This window comes from Capsicum annuum, chromosome 1 (assembly GCF_002878395.1).
Source record: "Capsicum annuum cultivar UCD-10X-F1 chromosome 1, UCD10Xv1.1, whole genome shotgun sequence".
In the NCBI taxonomy this organism is placed as follows: Eukaryota; Viridiplantae; Streptophyta; class Magnoliopsida; order Solanales; family Solanaceae; genus Capsicum; species Capsicum annuum.
In genome coordinates, this window is record NC_061111.1 from 217,921,189 (window position 1) to 217,929,707 (window position 8,519).

At 30.8% G+C, this 8,519-nt stretch overlaps 1 pseudogene; it reads left to right on the forward strand.

Annotated features, from left to right (window-relative positions):
- Positions 1-6: 6 nt before the first annotated feature.
- Positions 7-1,506, forward strand: LOC107857268 (annotated as a pseudogene).
- The last annotated feature ends 7,013 nt before the right edge of the window (positions 1,507-8,519 follow it).

Below are 8,519 nucleotides of genomic sequence, written 5' to 3' on the forward strand. Positions count from 1 at the left end.
CTATCCATTTTACTTTTTTCTATTAGATTTTTCATTATTACTCTAATTTGTGTTCTATAATTAATTTCTTTACCTAGTCTTCTTGGTTTGGAGTTCTTCGATGGATGGGAATACACTCAGCCTAAAGATCGAGCTGGCGAATCTTGAAGCTAGAGGCAGAGTACTCCCTGTAATGTTAAAAGAAAATGAAGCAAAAGGGCTTACTGTTTCATGTCTAATCAACAATCCATTTATTCCATGGGTATGTGATGTGGCTGATAGCCTTGGTATACCTTGTGCTGTTCTTTGGGTCCAATCTTGTGCTAGTTTTTCTGCTTATTATCACTATCATTTCAATCTTGCACCTTTCCCAAATGAAACAAATCCCAACATTGATGTTCACTGCCTAACATGCCTATTCTGAAGTGGATAAATTTCCTAGCTTCTTGCTCCCGTCTAATCCATTTCCTGTCTTAGCAACGGCAATTTTGCGTCAATTCGATTACCTCTCTAAGCCCATTCGAATTTTCATTGAATCGTTTGAGGATCTCGAAAAAGACATAGTGAACTATATGTCCAATTTCTTACCCATCTAGACCGTCGGTCCACTACTAGTCGAAGATCCAAAAATTGAAGATGATATTCATGCTGACTTGATGAAGGCTGATAGCTTCATCACTCAATGGCTCAATTCCAAGCCACCATCCTCAGTTGTTTACATTTCTTTCGGCAGTATTGTTGTTCCGAGCCAGGAACAAGTCGATGAAATTGCTTATGGTTTATTGAATTCGGGGCTAAATTTCTTGTGGATCATGAAGCCTCCCCGAAAAAATTCGTTCTTTCCTGCAGTAGTCTTGCCACAAGGCTATTTAAACAAAGTCGGGGATAAAGGAAAAGTTGTGGAATGGTGTTTGCAAGAACAGGTTTTAGCACATCCATCTTTAGCCTGTTTCCTGACTCATTGCGGATGGAATTCGTCCATGGAGGTCATCGCGAATGGTGTCCCTATCATAGCATTTCCACGATGGGGTGATCAAGTCACGGATGCTAAATATTTAGTGGATGAATTCAAAACAGGCGTAAGACTTTCTAGAGGTGTGACAGAGAACAGGATTATTCCCCGATGCGAAGTTGAACAATCTTTGCGCGAGGTGACAAGCGGTCCTAAGGCCGCGGAGATGAAAGAGAATGCATTCAAAATGGAAGAGGAAAGCGGCTGAGGCAGTGGCAGAAGGTGGTTCCTCCGATCAGAATCTGCAGTCCTTTATTGATGAGCTTATCACATTACAAAGCAGTAACCAAAAATTGGCCAAGTTGAGAACATCTATCCAATTAGTGTAACCTTTTTATGGCTTCCCGTCTTGTCGTCTTTGATGATTCAGTACCCCTGCTACATACATGTATGAGGCCTTTAAAGCAGGTTTTGTAACTTTAAATAAAACAAAGGTCGTGTGAGTTTATTTTCGGTTTATCTAAAGTCATTAAGTATATTGTTCATACACGAGAAATCTTTTTTCACCCGAATAATTTAGATTTGAATATCACACACTTAAAAGAGTAATCTTTGGCGGATTAATGCATGAGAAATATGAAGCTACCGTTGAAGAAGTATATCCGCACTACACTTTATGAATTGCTTGGTCGTTGTATCGTGATTTAGAAAGTGGTCATTCATCTTTTAATTTATTCCACGAGGAATTTCAACACCAATAAATAGTGGTAATTTTACCTTGCGATGAAGTGCCAAAAATATCGCCAAGTGCAAGAAAATGTGAGGTTAGTATCGTAAAAAGGAGAATTTTTTTTAATTGAAGAAAGACATTATTTTTTTCGAGCTTTGAACACAATAATTTGTTAAGAGTTTATTTGAGTCATACAAATTATAGGACTATTATATCTCAACTAAAACAAGTCAACAGAATTAATGTTGAACTAATATAATGAAGATTTTCAGTGAACTTGAATCTTTTTTAAAAGCAACATATATGGGTCTTACCATGAAAATATTCTACTCTTCCAGATTTAATTACTTTTCAATGGTATTTGCGTTTTAACGAACGTAAAGTTCACTTGTCAACGCGTTTTCCAATAAATATTCATTTCCTAATAATTTGCAATTAACTAACTTGACACAACAAGTTGGGTCCTTTAGTCAAAGATTCCTCAGTTTCCTCCTAAAAAAATCGGAAAAGACCTTGCTGATAAATAAAAGAGACAAAGAAATAAAAAAGTGACGGTTGCTCGTCGGCATCTGAAAATTTTTTGTTAGTTATTTTATCTGTTTTAAAAGTAATGATTTTCTTTTTTTTTTAGTTCGTTTGAAAACAATTATTTATTTTATAATATTTTAGTTTTAATTTTTTATAGAATATATTTAAAATTATAAAATTAAATGTTATTTTAATATATTTAATATAACTTTATTTTAAAATTATAAATATATATTTTATATATTTTTTAAAATTTTATATTAAATCAAAATAAGTCATTCTTTTTAAAATGAAGAAAGTATTATATAAGGAAAAACTACTTACGCAACTAAACTTTCTTACCATAACTATTACTTTTCTTTCTACTTTTAATTAATTATATACTCCTTCTGTTCACTTTTAGTTGTCGCTAGTTTTCTAATTGAATTTCTATTTTTGCTTGTCATTTTTGACATATTAATTTCTTTTTTTCTATTTTTTTACTTTTAGCATTAATTATTTTTTCTCTGAATTAATTTCAGAACATAATGTAAACATTATTTAATAGGGTTAATATGCTAAAATAGTCATGTTATTAGTTATGTTTCTTAATAGATGCAACAAATTAAAATGTGTCAAAGTAAATCAAACGGAGAAAGTAATATCCTACTTCTTACATATATTTTTCTACCATATTTGACAAAACACCTCAAAAGCGTTATGCAAACCCCTTTATTTATAGGGAAAATTTAACCTTGGGGTTTCTAACCTTTCCATAAATAGACATTCATTATATATGGTAAAGTAAACATTCACTATATATGATAATATATTTATAGCACCCCCCCTTGAATGTCTAATTGATAGATAATGTGCCTCGTTAAAATCTTACTAGAAAAAATCCAGTGAAAAAAAATCTAGTGAAGGAGTACACATCTCTAACAATACGCATATAGACTGCCCCATTAAAAAACTTACAAGAAAAATCTAGTGGGACAAAACCTCATAAGGGAAAAAGAGTACAACGTGATAGTAACCCCCCTAATGAGAACATCCTTGAACCTTTGCATCATCTTCTTGAAAGTTGCAGTTTGGAGGAGACTTGGTGAATATATCCACCACATCGTCACTTGAATGAATCTGTCACATGTTAATATCACCATTGTTTTATAGCTTGTATGTATAGAAAAGCTTTAGAGAAATGTGCTTCGTTCTATCTCCTTGAGTCCTCCCATAAGTTGTATTGTGTATGCTGCATTACCCTCACAAAAGATCATGGGTACTTTATCATATTTCAAACTATACTTTTCGCGAATGAGATGTATCGTGGAACTCAACTACTCACACTTTTGGCTTGCTTTATGAATAGCTATTATCTCAGCATGGTTAGATGAAATGACTATGATAGACTGCTTTGTATATCTCCAAGATATGACAATACCCCCACATATGAACACATAGTGTTCTATCCCTTTTTAACTCGAAGAGTTGGAAAACATTGGTTTCGACTTTTAAACTATTTCAAAAACTTTAAAGAAAATTTTGAAATAATCTAAGAAATTACAACATCCTATGGCCTTCAAGACCATCTACAACAAACAATCCCAGAAAACAAAAATTATAACTACAAACTACGAAGAAGAAAAAGATGAAGAAGAAAACGATAATAAACTTAAAAAAAGAAAAGGTGCGTTTACCTTTTTTGGGGGAACAAAACAGGACTACAAGCTTTCTTCGGAGTCTTGATCACCACCGAAAAATGTTTAACTCGAGAACTTTGATTAGACCACGAATTTAATGGAAAAGAATTTTCTTTTACTAAAATAAAAACTCTGTTTTGCTCAAAGTTTTTTTTCCAACCTTGAGACTTTTAAACTTTGTCTTTTTACCAAAATAGTGGTAGTATTTATAGGAGAGAATGAGGATTCCATTCTTTTCATCCATTAATGTGGGAGAAAAAATATTTAGGGGTGTTTTTGGAATTTTAAAAATTGAAGATAAGGTGAAGTGGAGGATAAGATGAGGGAAAATTGTATAATGTAGTATGATTTTTGAATTTCAAAATTAAAAAAAGGACAAGGTTGAGGGAAAATTGTATAATGTAGTACAGTTTTTAAATTTCAAAATTTGAATTTGGATAAAGAAAAAGGTTGGGGGAATTGTACAATGTTGTACAATTTTTGAATTTCAAAATTGGAAAAGAACAAAGTTGGGGGGAATTGAACAATCTAGTACAAATTTTGAATTTCAAATTTGAATTTTGGGATTTGAAATTATTTTTGGTGGGAATTGGGTAGAAGTTATGAGAGTTTTTGAGAATTTTGGGGTTATTTAAAATATAACTCCAATTGAGATTTAAAATTTAGCCAAATTTATTTAATTTTAACCAAATTAAAAATTAATTGGCGGATTGTATTACAATTATGAACAATTTGATTTCAATTATGACCAAATCTAATAGATTGACTAAATTAAATTGAAATTCAATACGAATTAATACTTCTCTTAATCTTGAGCTTCTTGATTAATAAAATCAAACACATATTTATTCAAATAAATTATTTTTTAGAGTAAATTATATTTAACTCAAGACTTTAATCATTTGAATTTATTTTCATGATAGGCCTTGAATGAAATTCGATATTTCGTAAACTAAATATTTAAGTAGCAAAATTATATAATTTCGTATAATTGAATATGATAATACATAATTGCTACTTAAAATGATAAAATTATCCATATAATTACTTTGAAAAGTTTTTTTTGGATAAAATAAATATTGAAATTTTATTTAAAATCAAAGAAACTCGGAATTAAACTTAGTTGTGGAGGGCAAAAATTAGGTGTCAACACTAGCTTATTTGAGATCGGGCTTTATATGGGTCATAAGTACCCAACATCAACATGACCAACAAGATCGAGACTACAATCTTTAGAATAAAATAAGCTCATATGTTGGATCTCATTTCGATATCTCCTAGTAGGATTAGAACTATACCTTGCTAACAAATTGATCGAAAGACCATATAGGGTCTTGTAGTAGTTACAAGATACATTATTACACCAATTGCACTAAGATATATATAACCAATCCAATTCAGTATATTTTTCATTCAGGTAAATAATCTATTACTTTTGAAAACTCTCCAGGAGTTTGAATGATTTTCAAGTTATAAATTTATGCAATATAAGGATTATAGATGAGTTTCCCAGAAACTTTTATATGCTTCACATATTTTGAATCCTTAAAAGTTTTCATATAAATTTTGTCAAGTGAGAATATTCAGCATTTCATGAGTGACATCTTCAAGTGTTTGGACTGCAAATCAAATAAGTTTTATGCTTATGAAGATGCATCCTTTCATGTCGCTTGATAATTATTTCTACGCCAGTATGCTTAAATAAACATAGAATTTAGATCCTCGTAATCTTTTAAAATATTGCACCAACACTGTATCAAAGATGTTGTTGACGTTATTATCATTTTGTATTAGTTCACAATGTGACATAACATTTTAAGATCTCATCACTTCATTATTTTTAGGTATCTGAACCTCTCGTAAGGTTTCATAAAGTGTTATGTTGTAGACTCTTCAAGAGCATATTGCCTTCGTATTATGATTATTTTCTTTTTATTTTTTCAAGAATTATTGCATTTAGAATCGATTAATCTACCATGCTTCGTGCATGTAGTAGACTTTGTCCTTTAGGGACATTCAATTGGAGAATTTACAACTAAATATGATATCAATATTTTTTTTAGTCAGCAAATGCTCCTAGCATTTGAACTTGAATTATCATTTGAATAAGGATCACGTTGATGCTAATCCACAATATATTACTTAGCTGTTTATTATCTCCCCCTCATATTAGGAAAACTAATATACATCTCAATTTACATTAGAGAATCCATCTTTGTGCATCATGGTATATCCATTTATCAAATACCACACATCAAAACTACTAGATGGAATAATTGATTCCTGACCTTGAACCAATTGAGAGAGAAGAATTAATCATAATTTTTGGTGTAATACAAATAAGTGTTATTGTATACAATATATCATACTTCAGACCAACAAATGAGGCTATGTTCTCATAAGCAATGGTTCAACTATTTATTGAAGGCATTTAACACCAACTTAACTAACATTATCAAGATAAATTGCCTTTATTACACAATCTAAAAATTATGCTCTTAACTCAATTTATATTGAGAAAACTTTATGAATGTCAAACTGTAAGTTGACAATAAAATTGTATGTGATCATCTTATATTGATGCAGCTTAATAGATCACATGACAGGTGAATGAACCCATATTCACCTTTTATACTTTTCAAATTTTAACCAACATTAGTTGGTCCAACCAACTTATCATGAGAACAAACAATGTTAAAAGTTCATGAAGAATTTTCTGGTTCTTCAATATATGTTTAATATTCAAAATGTATATTTTTGGAATGTCGTAATCGTTCATGTCAATTTATGAACTTTTATATTAGTAAACTCCAAGTTTATCATGAAATATATATATATATATATATATATATATATATATATATATATATATATATATATTTGCTTTAGTAAATTACAAATTTACTATGATATGAATAGATTTCTGATTTACTACTTCAAAAGTAGATTTCGCAATAACTCCTCTCAGTTATTCAACTTCTTTCGAAGGTGAGTTGTGGTACCATCATAATTAAGTGCACGTTTGTATTGATAAGCTTTACTAAATATTATCACAGTCACCCCAGGGAATAGATCTATGCTTATAACTGTCACGACCCAAAAAATGCCTTACTCTCTAGTGATGCGTTTTAAAGCCATGTGGGCCTGGGCCCAAAGAGGACAATATCACTAATGAGTTGGAGAGTTACAGGGGTCTCTCGAGCCTTCGTGGTTTGGTATGACCGTCGCGGTCAGGGCCTCAGCTCGGGTCGTGACAATAACAATCAAAATTTTCATTCCCAGGAATAAAATATAATCATGCCTTAAGCCTATCAAATTGATAGCTTATAACCTATTTCAAAATATGGCTAAATCAAGAGCAAATCAAGGTATGTATATAATATTGAGAATTTTTCTCTAACATATCTTATAATCATAGTAAGTGTGTGAAAATATTATCACTTCTGATAATGATAAAATTATTATCATATTGTTCCTCCACGCTTATATTTGGCCATTCAATCACTTGTCTTCTTTTAGACATACTATGCACTGCTACCACATTTCTTTCAAGAATGGAGCAAGTTGTGAACTTTCAGATTCATCATATATTGATACCATATCCACTTCATGGAATAGAGCATATCAATAGGATAAGTTTCATGATTTTTCATAAAACATCCATTATTTTGCCTTAATCATCATAAAATCATCAATATGATGTATTGAGATTCAAACTCAATATATTATCCATATAAAAGTGTCTTTGGCTATAACTCGATGGGACTTGAACCCAAAATCTTATCATCATGGTGCATTAAAACTTTTAACTCAATGTCTTACCCTTTAATGAGATGAGACTTCAATTCATCATCATATCTTTTAATAATATTGTTATTCATGAACAGATTTAAAGCATTAGTGGTTCCAAACTACTTATTTTTCCTCAAATCCAACAATAATTATATCATTAATAACAAAAGACAAATAACATAAGGAGTTACTAACCTTGAAATTATCTTTAAATTTATAATCTCACCTTGTTTGGCAGAGTCTCATACTGATAACGTGTTATAAAATATAAAGTAAGAACAACAAAAATAGAGAGAGAAGAGAGAATTATTATTATTTCTCTTGAGAAGTTTCTTGATCGGTGAATTACAATGAAGGAAAATCCCTTTATTTATAGGGAAAAACTAACCTTGGGGTTTCTAACTTTTCCATAAATAGACATTTACTATATATGGTAAAGTGAACATTTACTATATATGATAGTATATTTATAACAAAAAGTTCTTTTTCTCTTTCCTCTCTCCCTCCCTTACTATTTCCCCTCTCCCAAAATTTTCCTATTCTACAATCTCTCTCCTCCTTTTTTTGTCTTTTCCTTTCCTCTTAACGCTTCTCTTTACTCCAAATTTGACCATCAAATCTACGTTTATGGAGAATTCGGTGCCCTCATGACCAAGGTGTTAAAGGTAGTGAATTTGGTGCCCTCTGACTATATCAAATTCTTCACAACAAAATTAAGAAGAAACAGTGAAAGAAGTTCTCTTTGAAACTTTCAATGTACAAAAATAAAATCTCTACATAGTTTAAAATAGTCCCAAGAATCCTAACCCATTTCAAAATTTTCAAATACTATGGAAAAAAAAATACCATAAAAATCACA